General features: G+C 46.5%; 1 long non-coding RNA gene across 1 annotated transcript; it reads right to left on the bottom strand.

Annotated features, from left to right (window-relative positions):
• Positions 1-293: 293 nt before the first annotated feature.
• On the bottom strand, positions 294-8539 carry LOC140422121 (uncharacterized). Its single transcript, XR_011947269.1, has 2 exons — positions 8233-8539; positions 294-5776 (listed from the first exon to the last, which is right to left on the bottom strand). It is a non-coding gene; the product is annotated as an uncharacterized lncRNA (long non-coding RNA).
• Positions 8540-11727: the final 3188 nt, after the last annotated feature.

Here is an 11727-nt window from a genome sequence, read left to right as displayed (position 1 = left end):
CCTTGACCAGGTGTTGTCTAAGATTCCAGGCACTCTTGTTTTCTCTGTCCTCTGGGAGCTGTTTATCTCCCTGTTCCCACACAGCAAGTCATCTGTTCTCAGCTCTGCTCGATTTCTGCTGGAGTTTTGTCCCTTTTACACCTTTCGGATCAATAAAACATTTGGTCAGTGAAGACCCAAACCACAATTTCCCATCCTGTCACCTGTCAACCATCCTTACCCAGAGCGTAATCACAACAGGAATAAAAACAGGAGAAGTGTAACAATCAAATTCAAAATAAATCCACAGCCAGTCATAGAATTTAATTTAATGTCACTAATTAGCAAGAAAACCCGAAGTAGGGTGTCCTCCAGGATTTTTACAGTCCACACCTTGAGGGGGAGGAAAACTCTCTCCGACCCCTCACTCAATTTCATTCAGTTATTTTCCCGTTCTGTTCTGGCTCCGCCTGGGGTAACATCTACTCCATCTTTTCTTCTGAAGGAGCGCCGTGAGTTCTAGGTTCCTGGTACATTAGGACAGATGCTTCAAGCAACAGATCAAGCATGGATGGAAAAGATTCTCCAGCTCTCTCTTTGTGGACAGTTCTTACTCAGTATTATTTCTCCCAAGTCCTTCATTGTCCCATTATCGCTTTAATTTCACTCCCACTTTGACCATGTCCAGTGTGTTTAATTCTATCCGGATTGTTTTAAAGTCAGTTTCACTCTGGAGTGTGTCAATGTCTTGATGATGTCACAATGGTGTCTCAATCCCCTGGCCACATTAACCATTTCATCTCCTGCTGTGTCTCCAGTAGCTGTGTGTGTTTGGGACCCGGTCTTCAGTCCATTTCACCATGAATTTAGGCTTGTTATTTTTCGCATGTAACAAATCAAATCTGCACACCCACACCGGTATCCCAAAATCATGTCACATATTCTTAACTCTCAGATGCTCTGATGAAAAGATCAAAGAGAATGTGTCTTTCTTATCTGCCCTGTTATGGTGGTGATATTTCCTGTAGTACCTGGGCTTTCAAATGTGGATTTCTTTAAAATAAAGTTCATGGGCCAGGGTGTAAATATATCTGGGTGGCACGGTGGTCAGCACTGCTACCTTAAGACGCCGAGGACCCGGGTTTGATCCCGACCCCAGGTCACTGTCTGAGGAATTTGCACATTCTCCCCGTGTCTGCGTTGGTCTCACCCCCACAACCCAAAAGATGTGCTGGGCAGGTGGATTAGCCACGCTAAACTACCCCTTTATTGGAAAAAAATAATTGGGTCCTCTTTTTTTTTAAAAAGCATGTCAATATTTCCAAGAGAAAGTGATCAACTTATTCATTCCATCTGCACATTCCAGACTTTCACTAGAACGTAGGAGGATACCAGATTGATATATTTCATTCACCCACACCCAAGGTAAACATTCCAATCATTTATTGTCCAGGACAATATTCCCAGTATCTTTCAAACAGAAATTAAACATTCCCATCTGATCCCAGGTATTAACATATTCTGTTTGTTTGTTCAAGTCAGGCTGGGATTGTTCACCTCGGAGCAAAGGAGGTCGAGGGGAGATTTGAGAGAGGTGGACAAGAATATGACGGGTTTATTTGATTTGATTTATTATTGTCACATGTATTAGTATACAGTGAAAAGTATTGTTTCTTGCATGCTGTGCAAACAATGCATACCGTACATAGGGAAGGAAGGAGAGACTGCAGAATATAATGTTACAGCTATAGCTAGGGTGTAGAGAAAAGATCAACTTAATACGAGGAAGGTCCATTCAAAAGACTGATGGCAGTCGGCAAAAAGCTGTTCCTGAGTTGGTTGGTACGTGACCTCAAACTTTTGTATCTTTTTCCTAACGGAAGAAGGTGGAAGAGAGTATGTCCGGAGTGAGTGGGGTTCCTAATTATGCTGGCTGCCTTTCCGAGGCAGTGGGAATTCTAAACAGAGTCAACGGATGGGAGGCTGGTTTGCATGATGGATTGGGCTACATTCACAACCTTTTGTAGTTTCCTGCGGTCTTGGGCAGAGCAGGTTCATTACCAAGCTGTGATACAACCAGAAAGAATGCTTTCTATGGTGCATCTGTAGAGGTTGGTGAGAGTTGTAGGTGACATGCCAAGTTTCCTTAGTCTTCTGAGAAAGTAGAGTCATTGGTGGGCTTTCTTAACTATAGTGTCAGCATGGGGGGACCAGGACAGGCTGTTGGTGATCTGGACACCTAAAAACTTGAAGCTCTCGACCCTTTCTACTTCATTCCCATTGATGTAGACAGGGGCATGTTCTCCACTACGCTTCCTGAAGTCGATGACAATCTCCTTTGTTTTGTTGACATTGAGGGAGAGATTATTGTCGTCACACGAGTTCACCAGATTCTCTATCTCATTCCTGTACTCTGTCTCGTCATTGTTTGAGATCCGACCCATTATGGGGGTGTCATCAGCAAATTTGAAAATCGAGTTGGAGGGGCGGGGAATATTTTGATGTGGCGAATGGTAATGACCTGGAACTCGCTACCTGTGAGGGGAAGGTGTTGTGTGGAAAGGAAGACAATGGAGGATTTCAAACGGAAATTGGATCGGCATTTGAGGGAACTAAACTGCAGGGATGCAGGGATAGAACGGGGCACTGGGAACATATCAGTCATGACAGAGTCAATGGATGGGAGACGGGTTTGTGTGATGGACTGGGCGGTGTTCACGGCTCTCGGTAGTTTCTTATGGTCTTGGGCCGAGCAGTTGCCATGCCAGGCTGTGCTGCAGCCAGATAGGATGCTTTCTATGGTGTATCTGTAATAATTGGTAAGAGTCAATGTGGACATGCTGAATTTCCTTAGTTTCCTGAGGAAGTATAGGCACTGTTGTGCTTTCTTGGTCGTAGTGTTGACGTTGGTGGACCAGGACAGATTGTTGGTGATTTGCACACCCAGCAATTTGAAGTTGGCAACCATCTCCCCCTCGGCACCATTGATGCAGGTAGGGGTGTGTACGATATTTTGCTTCCTGAAGGAAATGACGAGCTCCTTAGTTTTGATGACATTGATGGGGAGATTGTTGTTGTTACACCATGCCACTCGGTTCTCTATCTCCCTCCTGTACTCTGACTCGTCGTTGTTTGAGATCCGACCCACTCCACTGCAGTCGTGTCATCGACAAACATGGAGGTGGAGCCAAATTTTGCAACACAGTCGTGTGTGTACAGCGAGTATAGTAGGGAGCTAAGTACGCAGCCTTGTGGAGCCCTGCTATTGAGGACTATCGCGAAGGAGGAGGCATTGTTGTTTATCCTTACTGATTGCGGTCAGGGGCTTGTTTAGCACACTGGGCTAAATATCTGGCTTTTAAAGCAGACCAAGGAGGGCCAGCAGCACGGTTCAATTCCCATACCAGCCTCCCCGAACAGGCGCCGAAATGTGGCGACTAGGGGCTTTTCACAGTAACTTCATTTGAAGCCTACTTGTGACAATAAGCGATTTTCATTTTCATTCCATTTCAGGAAGTCGATGATCCAATAACAGAGGGAGGAGCCAAGTCCTAGGTTTTGGAGTTTTGATATGAGTTTGGCTGGGATTATGGTGTTGAAGGCGGAGCTGTAGTTAATGAAAAGGAGTCTGACATAGGAGTCCTTGTTGTTGAGATGCTCCAGGAATGAGTGTAGGGCCAGGGAGATGGCGGTGGCATCTGCGGTGGACTGGTTGCGGTGGTATGCGAATTGCAGTGGATCAAGGCACTCTGGGAGTCTGGAGTTGATGTGTCTCATGGCCAACCTCTCGAAGCACATCATAATGATCGATGTTAAGGCCACCGGATGGTAGTCGTTGAGGCACGTTGCCTGGTTCTCCTTTGGTATGGATGGTGGTCTTCTTGAAGCAGGTGGGAATCTCACAACGGAGTAGGGAGAGGTTGAGGATGTCCGGAAACACAACCGCCAGTTGATCCGCGCAGGATCTGAGTGCATGGCAGGGATCTCGTCAGGACCTGCCGCTTACCGAGAGTTCACTTTCAAAAAGGCCGATCTGACTTTGGAGGCTGTGATGGTGGGTATGGGTGTGTCCAAGGCTCCTGGGGCAGTTGACAAAGGTTAGTTGGTTTCCTGTTGAAGTGAACATAGAATGCATTGAATTTGTCGGGGAGGGGTGCCCTGTTGCCGAAGATTCTACTCGGCTTTGCAGCTCATTATGTTGTTTAAGCCTTGCCGGAACCGACGAGAGTCCATGTCATTAGTCTGTGATTCTAGCTTAGTCTGGTATTATCTCTTGACGTCCCTGTTGACTTTGTGGAGGTCGTACCTAGATTTCTTGTATAGGTCAGGGTCGCCTGTTGAATGCCTCAGACCTGGCCTTCAGTACGGAGTGAATCACCCGATTAAACCATGGTTTCTGGTTCGGTAACATAGATATTACTTTCTTTGACACACAATCTTCTACACACTTGCTGATGAAGTCTGTGACGGTGCTGGCATACTCGTTTAGGTTGGCTGCTGAGTTCTGGAATATGGACCAGTCCACTGACTCCAAGCAGTCGCGTAGGAGCTCTTCCGTTGCTCGGACCAGCATTTGCACAATCTTCTTAACCAGATTCTCCCGTTAAGTTGCTGCTTGTATGCCGGGAGAAGGAGCACCATCTTGTGGTCCAATTTTCCGAAGTGCGGTTGGGGGATGGATCGAGAGGTGCCCTTGATGTTTGTGTAGCAGTGGTCAAGGATGTTGGGGCCCCTGTTGGGACAGGAGATGTGTTGGTGGAATTTTGGCAGTACACTCCTGAGGTTGGCCTGGTTGAAGTCTCCGGCCACGTTGAACAAGGCCTCCGGGTATTCTGCTTCATTGTTAGGTGTGACCTCGCTTGTGTTTCATCAGTTTGGATGAGGTTCTAAACCTCTTAGCACAGTGGGAGCAGCTGAACGGTCTCTCCTCAGTGTGAATGCACTGGTGGATCATCAGTACCTGAGAGCTTTTAAACCCACTCCCACAGTCAGAGCATTTAAAGGGTCTCTCATTGGTGTGAGTGACATTATGGCTCAGCAGGCTGGATAATTGAGTAAATCCCTTATCACACACACAGCAGGTGAACGGCCTCTCCCCGGTGTGAATGCTCTGGTGTCTCTTCAGGGTGGATAACTGAGTGAATCCTTTATCACACACAGTGCAGACGAATGACCTCTCCCCGGTGTGAACTGTCTGGTGTCTCTGCAGGTTGGGTAACCGAGTGAATCCCTTCCCCCACACAGTACAGGTGAACGGCCTCTCCCTAGTGTGAACTCGTTCGTGTCTCTGCAGGCTGCCAATGTCAGTGACTCCCTTTTCACACTGAGAGCAGGTGAACGGCCTCTCTCCAGTGTGACTGCGTTGATGTCTTGCCAGCTTGTGCGGGGCTGTGAAACTCTTCCCACAATCCTCACGTTTCCATGGTTTCTCCATGGTCTGGGTGATCTTGCGTCTTACCACGTTGGACAATCAGTTGAAGCCTCGACCTCACACAGAACACCTATACAGTCTCTCCCTGCTGTGAATGGTGTAGTATTTTTTCAGGCTGTGTCACTGGTTAAAGCTCTTTCCACAGTCAGTGCTCTGTAACAGTCTCACACGGGTGTGTGTGTCTCGGTGCTTTTCCAGACACACTGATGTTTAAAATGTCTTGAAGTAGACAGAATAGACAAACATTTCTCCTTCCAGATTCAGAGGCCAATGATCTTCGGTTCCCAAGAATTGAGTGACTCAGTCAGTTCTTGACGTGATATTTAGTTTGAGATATCGGCCTCAAACACCTCTCGTTCGAACTTCCTGCAAACAGATTTTACAATTGTAATCATTGTCAGTACAGGATAGAAACTCAGAACAGACAATTCTAGTTTCTATCGAACATTCTTTCCTCTCGCTTTCCCTGAAATGCTCTAAATCTCAATCCCACACACTCTCCCTCCATTCTCACTCTGCTGTATCTAATACTCACCCTCCCAATTCTCCTGAAGGTGCTGATTCAGGCTGATTGACAGATCCAAGCTCACTGCTTCCAGAGACCTGAAAATCTTCATGCAGGTTGCCAGACAGAAATATGTCTATATTACTGGATGAAAAATGTGTAATATCCAGACTGTATTCACTTACTTTCCCTCCCAATTTTCCTGAAGGTGCTGATCAACAAATCTAAACTCACTCAAATCTGTACAAGAGTAGATAATCTCCATATAAGTACATTTACTGATTAGAGATAGGGAAATTCTGAGGAAGAACTTTATTTAGTCATGGAGTGGTCATGACAGGGAACTCACTGCTCACAAGGGTTGTGGAAGTCGAGATGATCAATAATTCAAAATAACATATGAAGAAAATAAACTTGCAGGGGAACAGGGATATCGAGGGGGAATGGGACTGACTGGATTGCTGTACAGAGAGTCAGCATTGACTTGAGTTACCAAATGGATTCTGTCAGTGCTGCAATGACTGTATGACTGGAAATATATAATGTAGGTACAGCACTATGATACAAAACTAGAAATAATAATACATGTATTTCATTACAGAACCATCAATAATATATCTAATACATTCCATATAACACTAGATATATCTCTGTCCGATATAAAAAAATTTAAAATTCTTTTAAGGGGTGTGAGAGTCGCTGGTTCAGCCAGCATTTATTGCCCATCCCTAGTTGCCCTTCAGAAGGTGGTGATGAGTTGCCTTCTTGAACCGCTGCAGTCCTTCAGTTGTAGGTACATCCCTTGTGCTGTCAGAGACGGAGTTCCAGGATGTCACCCCAGCAACAATGAAGGAAGGGCAATATATTTCCAAGTCTGTCTGGTGAGTGATTTGGAGGTGAACCTCCAGGTCGTGGGGTTCCCAGGTATCTGCTGCTCTTGTCCTTCTAGATAGTAGTGGTTGTGGGTTTGGAAGGTGCTGTCGGAGGAACCTTGGTGAGTTACTGCAGTGCATATTGTAGATGGTAAACACGGCTGCCACAGTTCGTCGGTGGGGGAGTGTTTGAATATTCGTGGAATGGGGAGCAGTCAAGCAGGCTGCTTTATTCTGGATGGTGTAGAGCAGCATCTGGAGTGTTGTTGGAGCTGCACTCAACCAGGCAAGTAGTGATTATTCTATTACAAGCCTGACTTGTGCCTTGTAGATGGTGGGCTGGCTTTGGTGGTCAGGAGGTGCGTTACTCGCTGTAGTCTTTGGCCTGCCGTGGTGGCCACCGTATTAATATGGCTAGTCCAGTTCAGTTTCTGATCAATGGTAACCCTCAGGATGTTGGTTGTGGAGGATTCAGCAATGCTAATGCCACTGAATGTCAAGGGGTGGTGGTTAGATCCTCTCGTCGGAGCTGGTCATTGCCTGGCACTTGTGTAGCACAAATGTAACTTGCCACTTATCAGCCAACATCTGGACACTGTGCAGGGCATGCTGCTATTGGACGTAGACTGCTTCATTATCTGAGGAGTCACGAATGGTGCTGAACATTGTGCAGTTGGCCACAAACATCCCCACTTCTCGCCTTATGATGAAAGGGAGGTCATTGATGAAGCAGCTAAAGATGGTTGGGCCTAGGAGTGTGCCCTCAGGAACTCCTGGAGCTGAGATGATTGTCCTCCAACCACCACAACCATCTTCCTTTGTGCCAGGTATGACTCCAACCAGCGGAGAGTTTTCCTCGATTCCCATTGACTCCAGTTTAGCTGGGGCTCCTTGATGCCATAGTCGGTCAAATGCTGCCTTGATACCAAGGGCAGATACTCTCACCTCTGGCATTCAGCTCTTTTGTCCATGTTTGAACCAAGGCTGTAATGAGGTCAGGAGCTGAGTGACCCTGGCGGAACCCAAACTGAGCGTCCTTGAGCAGGTTTTGCTGAATAAGTACCACTTGATAGTGCTATTAATAACTCCTTCCATCACTTTGCTGATGGTGGAGAGTATTCCGACAGGGAAGTAATTGGTTGGGTTTGATTTGTCCTGTTTACTGTTCCCTTTATTGTCAGCCATCTCCTGGGGAAACCAGCCCTTTAATTGTGAACATGAGGAAAGAGACCATCCTTTTAGCCAGACAAATAAATGTGTCAAGCTGAGGGAGCAAAGGATGTCAATGTCTTTCAGACAGCCAGAGAGAGAGACCTGGGCCAAGCTTTCCAGTCTGCACCCTCCCTGGATTCACTTCCTTTCCCTTCAGTTGCTGCAAGTCACCAATTGAAGGTGAGAATGAGAAAAGAAATGGAAAGGAGGAGAAAAGAAAGTGTTTTACTCACAGATGTTGAAGACAGGAGGAAGGTTCAGTCTGTCTGAAGCTCAAGCTCATTCAGGGTTGGAGGAACCTGCTCGGGAGAAACCTCCATGTCCAACTTCCGCATTGAGACAATGGGGGAGCTCTGATTGGTAGAGGAGCAGAATCTTTCCGGCCCTCCAATCTTCCTAATGGGCAGCACGTTTGCAGTCAGGTCAGCGGAAGTGAGCGCCCCCTTCCCTTAGACATGCGCAGTCCTGGGTCAGGGGAGGGGTAGAGCAACGACGGCCGGAACTGTCAGCCGGTTGCCTGGAAACCTAGTGTCGAGGATCTGTGGGGGAGGGGAACAATGGGTGGGGGCGGGACTCTCGCGTCTGCGCGCTGGGCAGTGACGTCACCGCGGAGCGGATTTATTCCTATTGGTTGATTTAGAGGACGAGCTCTTTGTGATGTCACAATGTGGAGGTTGGACAATGAGTTTCAGATGAAAACTTCCTCCCCTGGGAGCAAATCAATGTCTCCCCCTTTCATAAGATATAGGAGCAGAATTAGGCCATTTGGCCCATCGAGTATAATCCTTCAACCATGAAATATCTGTCTAACTCCTCCCTAAATTTACTCACTGTCCCAGCTCCACCGCACTCTGGGGTAGTGAATTCCACAGATTCACAGCCCTTTGGGAGAAGCAGCTTCTCAACTCTTTAGAATTTGCTACCTCTTTTTTTAAATAATCTTTATTGTCACAAGTAGGCTTACATTAACACTGCAATGAAGTTACTCTGAAAAGCCCCTACGCGCCACATTTTGGCGCCTGTTCGGGCACACAGAGGGAGAATTCAGAATGTCCAAATTATCTAACAGCACGTCTTTCGGGGCTTGTGGGAGAAAACCGAAGCGTCCGGTGGAATCATAGAATTTACAGTGCAGAAGGAGGGCATTCAGCCCATCGAATCGGCACCAGCCCCTGGAAAGAGCACCCCACCCCAGTCCACGCCTCCACCCCATTCCCGTAACCCAGTAAACCCACCTAACCTTTTTGGACACTATGAACATAGAACATAGAACATTACAGCGCAGTACAGGCCCTTCGGCCCTCAATGTTGCGCTGCCTGTGAAACCACTCTAAAGCCCATCTACACTATTCCCTTATCATCCATATATCTATCCAATGACCATTTGAATGCCCTTAGTGTTGGCGAGTCCACTACTGTTGCAGGCAGGGCATTCCATGCCCTTATTACTCTCTGAGTAAAGAACCTACCTCTGACATCTGTCCTATATCTATCTCCCCTCAATTTAAAGCTATGTCCCCTTGTGCTAGACATCACCATCCGAGGAAAAAGGCTCTCACTATCCACCCTATCCAATCCTCTGATCATCTTGTATGCCTCAATTAAGTCACCTCTCAACCTTCTTCTCTCTAACAAAAACAGCCACAAGTCCCTCAGCCTTTCCTCATAAGATCTTCCCTCCATACCAGGCAACATTCTGGTAAATCTCCTCTGCATCCTTTCCAATGTTTCCACATCCTTCCTATAATGCGGCGACCAGAATTGCACGCAATACTCCAAATGCGGCCGCACCAGAGTTTTGTACAGCTGCAACATGACCTCATGGCTCCAAAACTCAATCCCTCTACCAATAAAAGCTAACACACCGTACGCCTTCTTAACAACCCTCTCAACCTGAGTGGCAACTTTCAGGGATCTATGTACATGGACACCGAGATCTCTCTGCTCATCCACACTGCCAAGAATCTTACCATTAGCCCAGTACTCTGTCTCCCTGTTATTCCTTCAAAAATGAATCACCTCACACTTTTCTGCATTAAACTCCATTTGTCACTTCTCAGCCCAGCGCTGCAGCTTATCTATGTCCCTCTGTAACTTGTAACATCCTTCCGCACTGTCCACAACTCACCGACTTTAGTGTCATCTGCAAATTTACTCACCCATCCTTCTACGCCCTCCTCCAGGTCATTTATAAAAATAACAAACAGCAGTGGCCCTAAAACAGATCCTTGTTGTACACCACGAGTAACTGGACTCCAGTGTGAACATTTCCCATCAACCACCACCCTTTGTCTTCTTCCAGCTAGCCAATTTCTGATCCAAACTGCTAAATCACCCTGAATCCCATGCCTCCGTATTTTCTGCAGTAGCCTACCGTGGGGAACCTTATCAAACACTTTACTGAAATCCATATACACCACTGCGTTACCCTCATCCACCTGTTTGGCCACCTTCTCAAAGAACTCAATAAGGTTTGTGAGGCACGACCTACCCTTCACAAAACCGTGTTGACTATCTCTAATCAAATTATTCCTTTCCAGATGATTATACATCCTATCTCTTCTAAACCTTTCCAAGATTTTGCCCACAACAGAAGTAAGGCTCACTGGTCTAATAGTTACCGGGGTTGTCTCTACTCCCCTTTTTGAACAAGGGGACAACATTTGCTATCCTCCAGTCTTCTGGCACTATTCCTGGAGACAAAGATGACTTAAAGATCAAAGCCAAAGGCTCAGCAATCACCTCCCTAGCTTCCCAGAGAATCCTAGGATAAATCCCATCCGGCCCAGGGGACTTATCTATTTTCACACTTTCCAGAATTGCTAACACCTCCTCCTTATGAACCTCAAGCCCTATTAGTCTAGTAGCCTGAATCTCAGTATTCTCCTCGACAACATTGTCTTTTTCCTGTGTGAATACTGACAAAAAATATTCACTTAGCACTTCTCCTATCTCCTCGGACTCCACGCACAACTTCCCACTTCTGTCCTTGACTGACCCTACTCTTACCCTAGTCATTCTTTTATTCCTGACATATCTATAGAAAGCCTTAGGGTTATCCTTGATCCTACCTGCCAAAGACTTCTCATGTCCCCTCCTGGCTCTTCTTAGCTCTCTCTTTAGGTCCTTCCTAGCTAACTTGTAACTCGCGAGCACCCTATCTGAACCTTCATGTCTCATCTTTACATAAGCCTCCTTCTTCCTCTTGACAAGTGTTTCGACTGCTTTAGTAAACCACGGTTCCCTTTCTCGACCACTTCACCCTGCCTGACAGGTACATACTTATCAAGGACACGCAGTAGCTGTTCCTTGAACAAGCTCCACATTTCCATTGTGCCCATCCCCTGCAGTTTTCCTCTCCATCCAATGCATCCTAAGTCTTGCCTCATCGCATCATAATTGCCTTTCCCCCCAGATATAACTCTTGCCCTGCGGTATATACTTATCCCTTCCCATCACTAAAGTAAACGTAATCGAATTGTGGTCACTATCATCAAAGTGCTCACCGACCTCCAAATCTAACACCTGTCCTGGTTCATTACGCAGTACCAAATCCAATATGGCCTCTCCTCTCGTTGGCCTATCTACATACTGTGTCAGGAAACCCTCCTGCACACATTGGACAAAAACAGACCCATCTAAAGTACTCAAACTATAGCGTTTCCAGTCAATATTTGGAAAGTTAAAGTCCCCCATAACAACTACCCTGTTGCTTTTGCTCCTATCCA

Source organism: Scyliorhinus torazame, chromosome 5 (genome assembly GCF_047496885.1).
Source record: "Scyliorhinus torazame isolate Kashiwa2021f chromosome 5, sScyTor2.1, whole genome shotgun sequence".
Lineage (NCBI taxonomy): Eukaryota > Metazoa > Chordata > Chondrichthyes > Carcharhiniformes > Scyliorhinidae > Scyliorhinus > Scyliorhinus torazame.
This window is presented reverse-complemented; position numbering and strand designations above follow the sequence as displayed.